The sequence below is a fragment of the Physeter macrocephalus genome, chromosome 20 (genome assembly GCF_002837175.3).
Source record: "Physeter macrocephalus isolate SW-GA chromosome 20, ASM283717v5, whole genome shotgun sequence".
Taxonomy (NCBI): domain Eukaryota; kingdom Metazoa; phylum Chordata; class Mammalia; order Artiodactyla; family Physeteridae; genus Physeter; species Physeter macrocephalus.
In genome coordinates, this window is record NC_041233.1 from 108,115,320 (window position 1) to 108,133,239 (window position 17,920).

The 17,920-nt window shown below is 43.7% G+C and overlaps 2 long non-coding RNA genes across 3 annotated transcripts; one reads left to right on the forward strand and one right to left on the reverse strand.

Annotated features, from left to right (window-relative positions):
- Positions 1–3,812: 3,812 nt before the first annotated feature.
- Positions 3,813–15,709, reverse strand: LOC114484632 (uncharacterized). 2 transcript variants are annotated; one of them, XR_003677764.2, is made up of 5 exons: positions 15,651–15,709; positions 12,547–12,998; positions 10,561–10,738; positions 8,040–8,141; positions 3,813–4,119 (listed from the first exon to the last, which is right to left on the reverse strand). It is a non-coding gene; the product is annotated as an uncharacterized lncRNA (long non-coding RNA). The 2 variants fall into 2 exon arrangements; XR_003677766.2 differs by having other exon boundaries at positions 10,561–10,741.
- Positions 8,523–11,188, forward strand: LOC114484631 (uncharacterized). The gene is made up of 3 exons (XR_003677765.2): positions 8,523–8,913; positions 9,410–9,578; positions 11,141–11,188. It is a non-coding gene; the product is annotated as an uncharacterized lncRNA (long non-coding RNA).
- Positions 15,710–17,920: the final 2,211 nt, after the last annotated feature.

The following is a 17,920-nucleotide window of genomic DNA, read 5'->3' on the forward strand; positions in this document are numbered from 1 at the left end:
CTTGGCAAATAGGGGCTGGTGCAGGGACAGTGAAAAGTCAGCTCCCTCAAGGGCAGCAAGTGTTGAGAAGGCAAGATATAGATTTGGGCTTTCTATCTTTTTGGAAATTTCTTATTCGCGCTTCGGAGGAACAACCAAGGGACCAAGAAGGAAAGTCAAGATTCGGGGACTTCCCTGGTGGCGCAGTGGATAAGAATCCGCCTGCCAAGGCAGGGGACACGGGTTCGAGCCCTGGTCCGGGAAGATCCCACATGCCGCAGAGCAAGTAACCCCGTGCGCCGCAACTACTGAGCCTGCGCTCTAGAGCCCGCGAGCCACAGCTGCTGAAGCCTGCACGCCTAGAGCCCATGCTCTGCAACAAAGAGAAGCCACCGTAATGAGAAGCCCGTGCACCGCAACGAAGAGTAGCCCCCGCTCGCCGCAACTAGAGAAAGCCCGCGCACAGCAACGAAGACCCAACGCAGCCAAAAATAAAATATAAATAAATAAATAAATTTATATTAAAAAAAAAAAAAAAGACCCAACGCAGCCAAAAAAACTAGAGAAAGCCCGCGCACAGCAACGAAGACCCAACGCAGCCAAAAATAAAATATAAATAAATAAATAAATTTATATTAAAAAAAAAAAAGACCCAACGCAGCCAAAAAAACAACAAAATAAAATGAAGGTATGTTGCCTTTGTAGTAAGATTATAAAGTAAGGTTTTTAGTATAAAGAAGAAAACAAAAATGTCGAATTAAAAGCAAATTTCCATCCCCATTAACTGTAAAACCAATAATTCTTCCATGAGAATCATATGCATTTTAGTCCTGTGACCCCTCCCCCCAATCCTGACACACGTCTCCTGGACCCCAGCACCCACGGGAACTGGCTGGGGAGATTTTATCTTGGTGAACACAACGTAACACACACACACAGCCCTGTTATGGGCAACTCAGTGGTCCTCTCTGTCCATCTTTATCCAATCATTCCCTGACCTATCAATTGGTGAATCAGACTTACTGTCTGGAATAGAAAATATCACATTCACTGGATGCGAAGAGAAAATCCCCTTCTAGTCTTTCCACACTCTCCCCTTAGGCCACCCACCTCCGTTCTTTATTTCAGGAGGCTCCTCTTTAAATGCCAGCTATCGCAACATGTAAGCTATCGGGCACAAGACGAGTGAAACCCACTCAGAATATAGACGAATAAGCAAAATTCTCCTACTGTTTTTAAGGAAAAAAAAAAGCAAGCTCAACGTGTGTGCTGTACGCGCAGAGTTGAGAGCCTTATCTTCATATATGAAGGATGGCGTCCTATTAAAAACACAAAGTGTTTTGCTTTCATGTTTGACACTCAATCCATGGTGTCTTTAGGAGACTCCTATGTCAATACCCATGATAAGCATAAATGACAAAAAGAGACCATAGAATAGCCCAACACAGTGGTTAAAAATACTGGCTTTGTATTCACTCGTATTTGGATGCAGAACCTGGCTCTCTCCCTCCCCTCGTGCATGACTCTGGGCGAGTCCCCGGGCCCTTCGTTCCTGCTTCCTCGCCTGTGGAATGTGAGCCGTGACTCCGCTGCACAGGGCTGCTGCAGCTACAGGAAGAGACAAGCGTGGAAGGCGCTCAGCCTGGGGCCTCGTGCACAGGGAGCCCCTACAGATGAGGGGCCCTCTTCAAAAAACTGCCCCATGATGAGAAAGTGAAGCCCCAAAGTTTCAGCGACAGGACAGGGCTCAGCACAGGCCAAGCCACCCTCCTAGGACCCTGATCCCCTGAAGCTCCTGACACCCGCTGGTAAATTCACTCTTTTACGCAGTGAGGAGTGGGACCCACTCAGGTGCCCTCGGTCTCAGACACTTGGGCTGGGGAGGGCCCCCGCAGCGGCAGCACAGCCAGACTGCATCCGGTCCTGGCAGGGAAGCTAAAGGCAACACACTTCTAGAGATGCCGTCATCAGCCCCTGTGGTGGGATCTGCCCTGGGCTCTCCACGCTGCAGCTCTGTCACTCCGGAGATCCAGGCTTTCCGAGGCACGGCTGAGTAAGCAGCTCTTCCTCCTTTCTTCTATTTATCCAGGGCTTCCACTGCCCAGAGGCTCTGCTCGCCGCCTTTCTCTGCTCCCCTGAGCTCCCCAGCAGGGGCTATAGACGTGGTAGGCGCCAAAGGCATCTTCTGTGTGTCTAAAGCACATTGGATAAATTAAACATAGAACTACCATATGATTTGGCAATTCCACTTCTGGGTATATATAGCCAAAGGAAAGGAAATCATTATCTCGAAGCGGTATCTGCTCTTCTATGTTCCTAGTGGCATTATTCACATAGCCCAAAGATGGAAACAACATAGGTGTATGTCAATAGATGAATGGATAAAGTAAATGTGATATATATATATATATATATATAGATGTATAAATATAATGTATATATAATAGAATTATATATATATATATTCTTAGAAAAAGGAAGGAAATCCTATCATTTGCAATAACGTGGATGAACCTAGAGGGTATTATGCTAAGTGAAATAAGCCAGACAGAGAAAGACAAATACCACATGGTATCACTTATATGTGGAATCTTCAAAAAAAAAAAGTTGAACTCAGAGAAACAGAGAGTAGAAAAGTGGTTTCCAGGGGCTGGGCGGGGGGCGGTGGGGAAAATAGGGAACAGACTTTCAACTATAAGATGAATAATTTCTGAGAACCCAATGTACAGTACAGTGACTACAGTTGATAACGCTGTTTTGTAATTGAAATTTGCTAAGAGAGTAGAACTTAAATGTTCTCACACACACAAGAGAAATTTAAATATGGGGGGTGATGGATGCCGTAACTGACTCATTGGGGAGAATCCTTGCATAACGTATGCACGTGACAAATCACATTGTCCACTTTATCTTACAATTCTGTTTGTCAATTATACCACAGTAAAGCTGGAAAAAAGTTCAGATCCTTATGTATTCCTCTATTTGAGAACATTAATTTGGGATATTCTGAAGTTGGCCACTGATTTCTCTTATCCGTGGTCATCAACTCTACATGCGGGTGATCAGAAAAGGAACAGCTCATCTGTTTCAAATTTTATCCAAAACGCACCATTCACTGATTTTTTTCCACAGTGGGAAATGTGACGGACTGGAAATTTTTCCGTAATATAAAATAATCGTAATTATATGATTCCATGAAGTAAGCAATGCCACTTAGGAAATTGGAAACAGTTTTCCATTCTACTCATCTTCACTGGGCTCTGGTTTCCTTTGCATACCTCCAAAAGAGACACTGGATGTTTTCAGTTTCAATGGTATATGCCCAGTAAACTTTCATTCACTAAACTCAGTTTGAAACTATCTCTAATCCAGTTAAACTCAATATGGGGCAATCTCAGAAGGCAGGGACTAGGATATGATTTAATAAAGGGACAGAAAATCAACTGTATGGTGCCTTGATTGGAGAAAGATTGGGAACCAAAGCCTGGCAGGCAAGCGCTCAATAAACTTTTTCATGTGCACAGCTTGGCCAGTGGGTGAATATACATCCAGAACTTGGAAAAAGAGGAAAGGCCAAATAACCAGGGATTGACAAGATTGATGGGGCACAACCCATGCAGACAAGCAGGGAATCGATGGACACAGATGGAGTCCGAAGAGGTGGCCAGGCTGCTGTCTTCAGGCACACGTAACAGGTCACTCCCGCGCCTGGATGCAGCCTCTCCTGAAACAGCTCACTTCCCGTGCCTCTGAATCCTTTGCTCACCAAGCAATCTACTGATCGCTTATTTATATTCTCAGGTGAAGTTCAAACTGGGAAAGGCTGGGGAGGGCCCCCGCAGCGGCAGCACAGCCAGACTGCATCCGGTCCTGGCAGGGAAGCTAAAGGCAACACACTTCTAGAGATGCCGTCATCAGCCCCTGTGGTGGGATCTGCCCTGGGCTCTCCACGCTGCAGCTCTGTCACTCCGGAGATCCAGGCTTTCCGAGGCACGGCTGAGTAAGCAGCTCTTCCTCCTTTCTTCTATTTATCCAGGGCTTCCACTGCCCAGAGGCTCTGCTCGCCGCCTTTCTCTGCTCCCCTGAGCTCCCCAGCAGGGGCTATAGACGTGGTAGGCGCCAAAGGCATCTTCTGTGTGTCTAAAGCACATTGGATAAATTAAACATAGAACTACCATATGATTTGGCAATTCCACTTCTGGGTATATATAGCCAAAGGAAAGGAAATCATTATCTCGAAGCGGTATCTGCTCTTCTATGTTCCTAGTGGCATTATTCACATAGCCCAAAGATGGAAACAACATAGGTGTATGTCAATAGATGAATGGATAAAGTAAATGTGATATATATATATATATATATATAGATGTATAAATATAATGTATATATAATAGAATTATATATATATATATTCTTAGAAAAAGGAAGGAAATCCTATCATTTGCAATAACGTGGATGAACCTAGAGGGTATTATGCTAAGTGAAATAAGCCAGACAGAGAAAGACAAATACCACATGGTATCACTTATATGTGGAATCTTCAAAAAAAAAAAGTTGAACTCAGAGAAACAGAGAGTAGAAAAGTGGTTTCCAGGGGCTGGGCGGGGGGCGGTGGGGAAAATAGGGAACAGACTTTCAACTATAAGATGAATAATTTCTGAGAACCCAATGTACAGTACAGTGACTACAGTTGATAACGCTGTTTTGTAATTGAAATTTGCTAAGAGAGTAGAACTTAAATGTTCTCACACACACAAGAGAAATTTAAATATGGGGGGTGATGGATGCCGTAACTGACTCATTGGGGAGAATCCTTGCATAACGTATGCACGTGACAAATCACATTGTCCACTTTATCTTACAATTCTGTTTGTCAATTATACCACAGTAAAGCTGGAAAAAAGTTCAGATCCTTATGTATTCCTCTATTTGAGAACATTAATTTGGGATATTCTGAAGTTGGCCACTGATTTCTCTTATCCGTGGTCATCAACTCTACATGCGGGTGATCAGAAAAGGAACAGCTCATCTGTTTCAAATTTTATCCAAAACGCACCATTCACTGATTTTTTTCCACAGTGGGAAATGTGACGGACTGGAAATTTTTCCGTAATATAAAATAATCGTAATTATATGATTCCATGAAGTAAGCAATGCCACTTAGGAAATTGGAAACAGTTTTCCATTCTACTCATCTTCACTGGGCTCTGGTTTCCTTTGCATACCTCCAAAAGAGACACTGGATGTTTTCAGTTTCAATGGTATATGCCCAGTAAACTTTCATTCACTAAACTCAGTTTGAAACTATCTCTAATCCAGTTAAACTCAATATGGGGCAATCTCAGAAGGCAGGGACTAGGATATGATTTAATAAAGGGACAGAAAATCAACTGTATGGTGCCTTGATTGGAGAAAGATTGGGAACCAAAGCCTGGCAGGCAAGCGCTCAATAAACTTTTTCATGTGCACAGCTTGGCCAGTGGGTGAATATACATCCAGAACTTGGAAAAAGAGGAAAGGCCAAATAACCAGGGATTGACAAGATTGATGGGGCACAACCCATGCAGACAAGCAGGGAATCGATGGACACAGATGGAGTCTGAAGAGGTGGCCAGGCTGCTGTCTTCAGGCACACGTAACAGGTCACTCCCGTGCCTGGATGCAGCCTCTCCTGAAACAGCTCACTTCCCGTGCCTCTGAATCCTTTGCTCACCAAGCAATCTACTGATCGCTTATTTATATTCTCAGGTGAAGTTCAAACTGGGAAAGGAGTAGAGACCTGAGCATTCTGATGCCTGGAAAGGGATAAATATTTGGGAAGCACTGAAAAATTCTGACTGTGAAACAACTTCAGAATCGGTCCCCGAAATCTCTATCCCCATGGTTGATTCTTCTCCTACTCTGTCCAGAACTCCGATACCTTTCAAAACCAGCCGTGAGCTCTGGGAAGCAATTTGTAAGAAGATGAACAACAACAAATCTGACTCTAAGCTCCAAACTCTTCTCCTTGAAACACTGCACATCTGAGTTCTCCCAGAACACAATCTCTCTTAATCCAACTTAAAAGCATGGTTTCCGTTCACTTGTCAAGAATTATGCAAAATAAACATTTCAGCAGACAGGACCGTGTATTAGCTTTGGCTGTCCTGCTTCTTGATAGAATTATCTCATTGCCTTCCACGGTATGGCTTTCTAAGCATGGTACCCTCTGTGGTCCCACATTAGATAAAAATAGCAGGTAGAACGTGCATCACAGTCCATATATGGAAGTGTCACATTTACAAAGTCGCTACTCTAGCCCTGCCATGAGGGGACAATGTTAATTACCTTACTCCTGGTGTGGAAAATGACTAAAATGACCCATGCAACGAGGATGTCAAACTGTCTTTTTTAATCTGACACCTGCACTGGAAATGCTAGGAATCTGTGACACTCACAATTAAATACCTGAGATTACCAAGCACAAGTCTGGACAAGGCTAATTTAGAAATTATTGTCAAGACTCACTGAGGAACTGTCATCATCTAGGAGAGAACAAAAGTTTAAAGTACCAAAAAGCCCCACAGAGGGACTTCGCACGTGGTCTCCTCATTTAGAAACTGAACTGAAAGTCAAGGACATTTACCTTATTTAGACTAAAAGTCACAAAGATTCAAAGACAGGTGGGATTAAGAAGAGTCGGTGGTCTTGAGCTGTTTCCAGAGAAGAGCTCTTGCTAGGAGGAAAAAGGAGAAAAATCCAAATACTGAACCTCCCTTCTCTCCTAGGTTTTGGCGAAGAACAGAGAGTTCGTCTCTGACTAATGTTTTTGTGTTAAAGTTTTGTGACATTTTTTTTGCCCTGCACCGAGTAAAATTGAGACAGCAAGTAGTAAAAGATAAAAGTGCCAGATGACGAGAAAACCAAGATCTATCCTAAGACGGACTCAAACTCTCAAGAAGTCTCAAGTATAGCCCAAGTCATCCTTTAAAAAAAACAAAACTAAACTAAAACTCAGAGAAGCACTTTCTATGTCTCATATATGACAGGAAGATATTTCTCCCCAACCCCTTACCTGGCCAAGTAAAGACTCTCTGACCCATTTCGAAGAGATTGTCCATGTCTGTCTGAAGTATTAGTATTCAGAATATGAAGAAATAAAGTAATTTGGAACAAGGCGTGACTTAATGTAAACCAAAGCTAAGACAGTGAGAGGGATTAATCTAAGAATATTACGTGCAGCAAGAATGACAAACTAAAACCTGGCCAAGATCACATAAATTTCTTAGGAAAAAAAACACCTTGTGCACTAAATCATAAAGTTGAGTTTTCAGTTCAGTAGCTCATGTTTGGACCACGGCAAGTTGGGGCCCATTACAAAGGTGGGTGTCGTGCTGATGGAAAAGTTGGTGGAGGGGGGATTATAACATGAAACCATTTGGCATCTGTTAGCCAATGACAGCTCCAGAAAGGCCCAGGAAAACCCACAAACCGGCTGCGGGAATGACAGGTGTGAGAGGCCAGCATTGTTTTTTTTTTTTTTTTTTTTTAACATCTTTATTGGAGTATAATTGCTTTGTGTGTTAGTTTCTGCTGTATAACAAAGTGAATCAGCTCTACATATACGTATATCCCCATATCTCCTCCCTCTTGCATCTCCCTCCCACCCTCCCTATCCCACCCCTCTAGGTGGTCACAAAGCACCGAGCTGATCTCCCTGTACTATGCGGCTGCTTCCCACTAGCTATCTATTTTACATTTGGTAGTGTACATACGTCCATGCCACTCTCTCACTTTGTCCCAGCTTACCCTTACCCCTCCCCATGTCCTCAAGTCCATTCTCTACGTCTGTGTCCTTTTTCCTGTCCTGCTCCTAGGTTCTTCAGAACCATTTTTTTTTTTTTTTAGATTCCATATATATGTGTTAGCATATGGTATTTGTTTTTCTCTTTCTGACTTACTTCACTCTGTATGACAGTCTCTAGGTCCATCCACCTCACTACAAATAACTCAATTTCGTTTCATTGCTTTGAGAGCTTTACATCCAAGATCCCAACCAGGAAAGAAAGAAGTGGACCCACCTGCTCTCCGGAGACAGACTTCTCCTTCCCAGGAAGGGGGACCTGACTCAGGACGCAAGGACACACGGAGGATGTGGTTCTGGAGGTCAGGCTGCCTACTCCCTGTGAAAAACCATTAAAATGGAGTTGCTACTTGTTTTTTGACATTCCTGCGACCACTTTAAAGACACAATCTCTCCGCTTCAATCCTCAGGTTACCAGCTCAAATATCATAAATGCAGAGCAGGCCGGGGGTTGAACTGTAAAGTAGGCAAAGCCAGTTTCTTGGGTGGCCGCAGCTGTCTGTCACTGAGCTGTATCTTTCCTCTCTACCTCCAAACGTGTTGGGGTCTGCGTGTGACATGGAACAGAGTTGGCTGGTCCTCCCTTGGCTGTGTTTGATAGATGCCCTTCGATGCTACTCTGGCCTGTGGTGCTGATGCGGGTGCCTTGTGCTACACAGGGCCCCTCTCTGCTTCTAAGGATGGAGGGCTCACTGGAGAAAGAGTAACGGGGGCCGCGGGTCAGTCATCAGGGGAGGGAGCCTCAAATTTGAACCTGGAATTTGGAGGGAGAGCCTCAGATAGGACATAGAAAGGGACCCTGGTTTTGGGGGCCACGATCTTGACGGGTGAGTACGTTCTCGGAAGATAAGCCAAGAGCTAGGACTCAACAACGCAGACGGGCTGGCCCGGTTTGTGCCAGGTCTTTGGAGATGGAAAGGAGTGAGCTCAGCCTTTGAAAGTAAGCCTGTTTCAATGTTCACATGTACAGTGTTTTCTTTTTCATCTGCTTCACCTTCTAGAACCCTGTTTGAGCGGCCCAGTCCGCTGTAGCTGTATTGACGGGAACACGGAGAAGGCAGTGGCGCCCAGGCTTGGGCAAGAACTTTCAAGTACGTACACCCCCGGGGCCAGGGTGGGCAGCAGAGCCCAGTGACATAAGAGAACCCCAGCAGAAGTGAAACCTTTACGAAGAAGGGAGCCTGGGGGTCCCTCTCCACCGAGGGATTCTCCTTCTGGCTCTAACCCTTGATTCTGGATTTTGGATTCTCATTCTCAGTTCTGGATTTATTTAATTTTCATTAGGACGTTAGTTTTGCTAGTTTTACTAGGCAAGTGGTGATCTTACATTCTAGGCTCTTTCCCCCTACCCCCTAACAAAACTCACTCCTAAGAAAAAAATCAGATCAATTTATTTAGCCAACATAGTCAAGGCTTTCTGTGTGCTGCGCTCCAGGGAATGTTCTGGAAGCTACTGCTGGGTGCTTCACTCCTGGCCCGCAGGGAGCCGAGACTCCCACTGGTGAGAGCTAGCTCCACCAGCTGGTTCCATTCTAAGCCTTATCTCCGAGAGTGAATGAGAATGTTTTATTTTATCCTCCCTTCAAGGAATATCCGATGTCACCAGCAGTTCAGGGCCAGTCTTCCGGACCGTCATATCTTTGCAAGGCCAATTCCGGGCACGGATCCCAGCTGACCATATTCTCTTTCGTGGCTCTACAACACTGATCAGATGATGATATTTAGCACATTACCGAGTGACTCGATCTGTTTACCTGTGAGTAATGAACAGGCAGAAACATGCTGCACCCCAGCTGCCTGGCTTTTAATTGCGCTAAGTTAAATCTCCTAACAACTGTTTTCACAATATCTTGCCCACGAACAAATTTAAATCGACACACAGTACACACAAGATTCCGGGTAATAAACTATATTAAATTACAATGACTCTCCTAGCCTTTGGTAAGATACATATGCTAATAAAGCCTTATTCTGAAAGGAGTTAAAAAGTAATTGTTTCCCCCACTCTCCCTGTGAAAGGCAACACCCAGACAGGAAAAGAGTGAAAAGACAGAACTTGAAAATAAAGAAAACACCAAGGTATCATCCCTACAGATACACATCAAAAACCAGGAAACGCCATCCTCTTCTGAGGAAAGTCTAAACTTCCAAGCCTTGTCTTAAAGGCTTCTCTGTCTTGATCACACCCCCAGTGCCATTTCAGCCTCAGGCTCAATGCCCAGATTCAGTGCTTACAAAGTGCTGTGAAATTACAGAAAAGAAAAAAATTAACTGCCATAAAAATACGAGAATGAAACTACAAAATTATTTCAAATTCAATTAGATATCTATTGTATTATTTTACTAATACATAATAAAGAACCACAGATTGGGTATTTAACAGAGAAATTTATTTTCTCACCATTCTGGAAGCTAGAAGTCTCAGATCAGGGTGTCGACAGGGTTGGCTTCTTCCGAGGCCTCTCTCCTTGGCTTGTAGCTATTCCTATCCCAGCCACCATTAGGAAACCTGTCCCCTCTCTGGGGGTTCCAGATCTCCCTTACCCTGGGCTGCTCTTCCTTCCTTCCATGGCACCCTCCGCACGCCATCCGTTTCGGATGTTTGTTGCTGGTGCCACCCCACCTGCCCACAACCTGCTCGAGGTCAGCTCTGTGTTTGTTCCCAAATGCATCACTGCCACCTAGACTGACATTGGCCACACAGGTGGTGCTTGGTAAATGTTTGTGGAATGACTTACTTCACTTAGGATGATAATCTTTAGTTGCATCCATGTTGCTGCAAATGGCATTATTTCATTCTTTTTTTTTTTACAGCCGAGTAGTATTCCATTTTATATATGCACCACATCAGCTTTATCCATTCATCTGTCAATGGACATTGAGGTTGTTTCCATGTCTTGGTTATTGTGAATACTGCTGCTATGATAAACCATAATGGAAAAGGATATTTTTAAAAAGCATGTGTGCGTATATATACATATATATATATATATAACTGAATAAAAAATATTTGAATGAGTGAGTAGATAAGTAAATTCGGGTGCAAAATCTCTTCAACACTTTTCAATAATACATCAAAAAGTGGTATGGAATGTAGGATATGGAGGACTTTTATATGAGGGTGTTGCTTCTAAAACTAAGAAGGCTTAGTCTCTTTGGATATTCTGCTCTGGTGGCTCCTCTATCTGGTTTTTTTAAATAGAACTTTTACAGTTCCTAAGAAACAAGTGTATCATCTTCTGATTTCTGAGATAATTATTCACCTCTTCCTCCCATTTCTCCACCAAAATAACTCCAGGATTCATGTCTCTTCCTTAGGACCAGGTATTCTCCGGACAATTTCTAAAAGAAAACAACGTCCCACAAAAATGTCCTTCTAGGGGCTTCCCTGGTGGCGCAGTGGTTGAGACTCTGCCTGCCAATGCGGGGGACACGGGTTCGAGCCCTGGTCTGGGAGGATCCCACATGCCGCGGAGCAACGGGGCCCGTGCGCCACAACTACTGAGCCTGCGCGTCTGGAGCCTGTGCTCCGCAGCAAGAGAGGCCGCGATAGTGAGAGGCCCGCGCACCGCGATGAAGAGTGGCCCCCGCTCGCCACAACTAGAGAAAGCCCTCGCGCAGAAACGAAGACCCAACGCAGCCAAAAATAAATAAATTAATTAATAAACTCCTACCCCCAACATCTTAAAAAAAAAAAAAGGTCCTTCTGGAGCCCAACAGCCTGCGTTTCTACCTGGCTTCCCTTTCCTCATCTGTACAACGTAATAACTCGTGGTCGTTTGAAGATTAAAGGAATTAACACAAATTCTCCAGAACAGTGCCTGGCATATAACAAGAGCTAAGTGTTAGCTATTTTTCCTGTCAGTATTATTGCATCATGAAGAAATTTTTTTGTTAGATATACATTTTATTAGTTTAACTTGGTTTTAAATTATATGAATCAACAGAACCAAAAATAAAGCAAAGCAAAAATAAAACTTCTGTCTTTCTGCATCCCACAAAATATCCAGACAGGTTTTCACCAAATGTGGAATCATCTGACTTCAATACAGTGTCAGTGGTATGGTCAAAATTCACTTTGGGAAAATGCCAAAGGAAATTTCAGAATGATAGGCGGTCTTTGTCCAGAGCAGCAGAAACTCGAGTATAACAAAAGTCTCATAGGACTGAAAATTAGGAGAGACGTGCTACACATATTAAGATGCCATTGACAGAGAAAATCGGAGACATTTTGAAAGGAAGCCCTAAACTGCAAATCACAAGGGCAAACACTCCTAAAATGCAGATACTGAGTTGCTTTCAAGCTACTTTCATATGAGTAACTGTGCAGGCTGACCCAGGTGAGAGAGGGGAGTTGTTACATAATGGTTAATGCTTCTCCAAAGCAACTCTAGGGCAATCGTGGATCAGGTAAAAATAAATCAGTCCCTTTAGAAAAAAAAAAATGTGAAATTATTCACTCACTCAACTTTAAGTCTGAGGGAGACAATGAAACGTGGTGAAGCACAGGCTTTTGGGATATAAGGTCAACTCATGAGTAGAGAAGAGATTTATAACAGAATTTAAAAATTATAAGTGACTTTAGAAATGACCATTTTGCAGTTGAGAGAAATTAATAAATTGACAGGTTAAAACCATAGCAAAAAGAAAAGAAAAAAACCCACATCTTCTCTCTTGGGACTCCCTATAAGGTAAGGATAATAAAAGATTAAAAATATACTAACCTGCAGTGTCAAAGAGACTGGAGAGGGGTCATGTGCAGATGAGGGGTTTCCACCAAATTCTGTAAGGCAGAAAGCCCGTGGAAAGTGATGGACGGACCAGGCAAGGAGGAGGAAGAAGCAGCAAGTGCCTACCTCGGGGAATCTGGATCAAAGGGAGGGAGAGATGGTGTGCCCGGCAGGACTCCTCTGGGGCTTAGGAACTGGAGACTTCAGAATGGCAAAAGGGGGGTGAAACTTGAGGCCGCAAACACCTGGCTTCTTTAAAGATCAGTAAATGAAGCAATCAACGTCCCAGTCTATTACACAGAATACTATTAACCTAAGCATTCCAAAGCTGAAGAATCGTAGTTTCTTTTTTGGGAAATGAAACAGCCACCCTCTCGTCAAAAGACCTCCACATTCTGGCTTTTGACGGGCTCCCAGCATAACAGCTGCCTTCCTGACTGATAGACCTAAAAAACAAAACAAAGCAAAATAAAACAAAAACCCAACCTTATCCCAATATATCAAGTTCTCAACCTACTTTTAGAATCTTACTGTTACATAGGAATGGACAAGCTGGCAGCAATAACAAGCATAAAAAGGAGAGTTCGTGATAAACAGATTGAAAATGTGATCCCAGAGGGAAAGGATAATGTGGAAAATAGGGGAAGAACTAAATAAACATACAACTTTGGCATTCCCAAAGACATTGAAGGATTACATTGTATCTATAAAATGAAAGCAGGGTGTTTTGATAAAGGAATGGGTATGAAATAAGTTGAAAACTATTACAAATTAAAAGTTGAAAACTATTACAAATTAAAAGCGTGGAGCCAAGATGAAATAAATCAGTAGTGTAATTGGAGGAAGAGGTCAAGGAAATCTCCTAACAAATAAAACTGACAAAGACACGGTGTAAGAGAAGCTATAAGAAACTAAGAGAAATATACATGAGGTCTTACATCTAACACATAGGGATTTGGGGAAGAAAGACTAGAGAAAATGGAGTGAAAATTAGCAAAGATATAATACAGAAAAATTTCTGAGTTGAAAAATCAGTCTCCACATTTAAAGAGCCCACTTTAATAAATGAACAAATGGATGTATGAAAAAAGACTTGTATCCAAGCACATCATAAAGAAATCTCAGAATACTATGGATAATAAGAAGAATCTAATAACTTCTTGGGAGAAAAATCAAGTAACATACAAAATATCAGAAAACAGAAGCAACACTGCAGCCTAGGAAAAAGTAGAGGGAAAAGTATACTTAACCCGAGGCAAATAATTAATCAGTTTTGAGGGTGGATTATCGTCATTTCCAGATGGGACAATCAGCAGTTACTTGTGAAGATATGCTTAAATTAAGCAAAGAACAGGAAAATAAAAGGTGAAGGGAAACAGAGTTTCAGGCAAAGTACAGATGGAGGTAGGTCAAGGAAATTTCCAGGTAACAAGTCTGCAGAGAAAGTAACCAAGCTTACAGCCGGAGAATCAGAGCTGTGAAAGGGGGATTTCCTGGAAAACACTGGGCACAAGAGAAATACCTACTGTTACAGAACATCTGAAAAACTTGAGGACATAATAAAGAAAAGCACTGCAAAAAATAATAATAACTTAAAACGCCAGGATAAATAAAAGGCTGTTTACACAAAGAAATCTCATATGTAATTTTATGAATTTTAAAAAATTGAGGTAAAATGCACATAATATGAAATTCATCTTTTAAACCATTATACAGTGGTGTTTGGTATATTGACAATGTTGTGCAACCATCACCTCTATCTATTGCGTCGTTTCCGTTCTTTTTTATCACTCCAAAAGGAAACCCCATGCCCAGGAAGCAGTCATGCCCCCTCCCCACCTCATTCCCACCTTCTCCCAGCTCCAGCAGCCACTTTTCTGCTTCCTGTCCCTATGGACTTGCCTATTCTGGATATTTCATATAAATGGAATCATACAATATGTGGCCTCTTGTGTCCGTCTTCTTTCACTTGGCATAATGCTTTCAAGGTTCATCCACTTTGTAGCATATATTGGTACTTCGTTCTTTTTATGGCTGAATAACATTCCATTGTATGAATACACCATATCCATTCACCAGTTGATGGACGGGACATGTTTGGAGCCTATCTCAAGCTTCAGTGGAGCATCAAAAATAAAGGACCTTAAGGTTTATGATTAAAGCTAGGCTCCAACAAATAACTTGTCTCCTTTTGGGGGGTAACAGCTCCTGGCTTGTCATTAGACCCTGGGGCTGGGGGGCAACTCACTGTGGTCTACCAGGTGACCAGGCGCCTGATACTTGCCATCCATGAACTGGTGTTATCTGGTCCACCTGGCCGTAAAATTGGAAATTTCAAGAAGTGCTCAACCATTCCAGAAAGATGATAAATACAGGTTGATGCCTAACTGCTCCTGAAGGCACAAATTAGGCCCAGGAGCAAGCCAGTCACAACCCAGCATGCTTTGCCCTGGCCGCACTGGCAAACCTCGGCCGGTACCCATGGCCTCATGGCAAATTCCCGATGACCAACTGATGAAGAAAGACAGCAATTCAAGCCGGATTTAGATGGCCCTGGACCAGATGCCAGCACCAGCCCAAAGTGGGCTATCAGTCACTGTAGCCCCACTTAGGGGCAGCCCTGGACATGGGGAAAAGGAAATCCTCCCATGGGCAGTACTTTGCCTGTGAGGGGAGAGGGCCTAGAGTAAGACCCTGCATTGATCTATGGAGTGGCTAATGGCTGGCCATACGGTCAGAGGCAATGTCATGGTTAAAAGAACCCCAGCCATATATATATATAACACTAATTTGATTAAAAGATATATATTTTATATATACAATATATTATATATTATGCATCTATTAAATATATAAGCTATATCAATACATTATATATTTGTTAAAAGATATACATGTATGTATACATATATATGTACAAATAGTAATATTAAAACCGGGTCTACCATAATGTTATTATAGGTGGTTTTTATCTTTTCCCTTGTATTTTCCTAGATTTCTTTCACTGATTGTGTATTGTCATAAACAGGAAAAAAGTTTTAAAAAGGAACTTCCTTATGGCTTGGCTTCATAGAAGCAAGGCGCTTTGTGGAACTTACCTTGCTCTGAAGTCTGTCTTCTGTAAGCAACACTGTGCTTAGTCTGTGGACGGGTTCTGCTGTGACCCTTTGCGAGCCTGGTTTGACCTGCTACCCACCAAAGACAGTGGAATCGTGATCTTCATAACTGACTGAGTCACATAAACAGAAGGCCAAATGATACTTTCCGCTGACCTGAAAGTACAGGAGGCAGCTCGGTACCACTGAGAAATCCAGGCTTTGGCGTGAGACTGGCAGGGATTCGATTCCTGGCTGCTGTTTGTAATCGTGCAAAAAGCACTTGACCCCCGAGTCCAAATCGCCTCTTCTCGAAAAGGAGAGGATGCCGGCCGTCTTACGCTATCCTGATAGTGTGGCCGCAAAATAATGAGCAGTGCTGAGTTATGTAAGATATCTAGCTCCCGGGACTGGCTCTGAGGACATCTGATGCAGGCACGCGCCGTAAGGGAGAATGGATGCCGGTAGTGGATGGAACAAGGGTTTCGCTCAATCTTTCCAAGCTCTGAGATGCTCTTTGCTTTCATCAGCGACACAGGGAGTCAAAGTCTCAATTCACCTTCTACGCAACAGCCTCTGAGCGACTAAATCATGGAGCGCAGGAAAGAGGGGTCAGGAGACTCTTTCTGACTCTTCCTCCTCCCTCGGAGCCCGAGTCTTCGGGAGGTGACATCCAAGTACAGGTGCGCATGAACCTCCAGCCACCACGACTACTCCTCCGGTTAGATCAGAAACAACAGGCTAGGAAAACAGTGTTGACACGTTTTTAAGGTTATGAAGCGAGTCTACTCTCGTGAAAGCATTGCAGGAAGCGCTCTGGCGTGGCACTGGCTTTCCTCTCTGTTCTGCTTTACTTTGGGAAACGCCGTAATTTGAGAAAGATAAACTCCACTCGTCCCGGGTGGATGAAGCTTGAGGGCAATAAAAGAGCTCCGCACTTAGAGAAGCATCTGATAAACTCCGCGGCCGCAAGAAAGCCCTACACTTCACCTCGGGCCCGTCTACGATCTTCCCCCGCATCAGGAGGAGGAATCCGACGCTGCAGCGGTACCGGCCGCGAGCGCTGAGCCCCAGCCGCGGCCCCCAAGGGCAGAATAAGCGCCTCTGCCAACTCCGAGGGGTTCGGTGACATCCTGCTGATGATGGTCTGCAGTCAGCCGAGCCGGAAGCACTTAAGAGCCACAGGCCCCTGCACACATGCCTTAAAGTTAGACAGGTTTGGATTTGTAGCCTGGGTTCACGATCTTATTAGCTTTGGGCCATAAGTCAGGACCACCGTGCTTTCATGAATCCTAGACCCCTCATCTACGAAACCAGGTTGATGAATGCATCTTGAAAGGCACCAGCTCTAATCTAGGAGAAGGGCCGGCATAATACTGGGGAAATAAGGGAGGTTCAGTTATTACCTAGTTCGCTTTCCTTAAGGCAGCTGGAGACTTACTGAAGTTTTCTAGGGACCTGGCAGTTTTCCCTGTGATTTGAAGGCAACGAGGGATAAAGAAAGTAGGAACAACTCAACCCCAGCTCTGAGGAAGTCGACGTGCAGGAGGCACAGCCATGAGGAAGGTGAGAAATGGCCAGCAAGCCACTGCCCTGCGAGGCTGTTCATCGCACCGTCCCCTCCGCACTCCTATGTGAGGTCCAAGTTTGCTGCATCTGAACTATCTCCATCTCCAGGCAGCCCGAAGTCCTTTCGCCCTTAGCGCCAGCTGTGATTACTGAAATGTGGGGCAAGTTATCCATCAAGTGAGGTTATTAAGCCTCAAACCCTCTGAATCCTTTAGAAAAGAAAGAAAAAGATGTGTGTGTGTGTGTGTGTGTGTGTGTGTGTGGTTATTAAGCCTCAAACCCTCTGAATCCTTTAGAAAAGAAAGAAAAAGATGTGTGTGTGTGTGTGTGTGTGTGTGTGTGTGTGTGTGTGTGTGTAAGAGAGGGAGGGAGCGAAGAAGAAGGGGGAGGAGGAGATGAAGGAAGGCAAAAAGAGAGGAAGAGAGAAAAAGAAAGCGCACAGCTCTTTCCCTGATGTCATCTATTATGTCTGGGAATGACAGTCTTGCAGCAACATCTGGGACTCATCATCTGCCCTTCTGTTCCACCAGAGAAGAGATGATTTCTGGATATTAATCTAACATGGGGGCACTCTATAAGCCTACCAAAGGGAACAGCAGGCTTTTCTAATTTACTGTGCCAGATGAGAGAATTTAGAGATTTGAGGGAAAGTGTTCATTGCAACGTCAATGTGGGAGTCCTCAGGACCCTCCCCGTCCAGATAA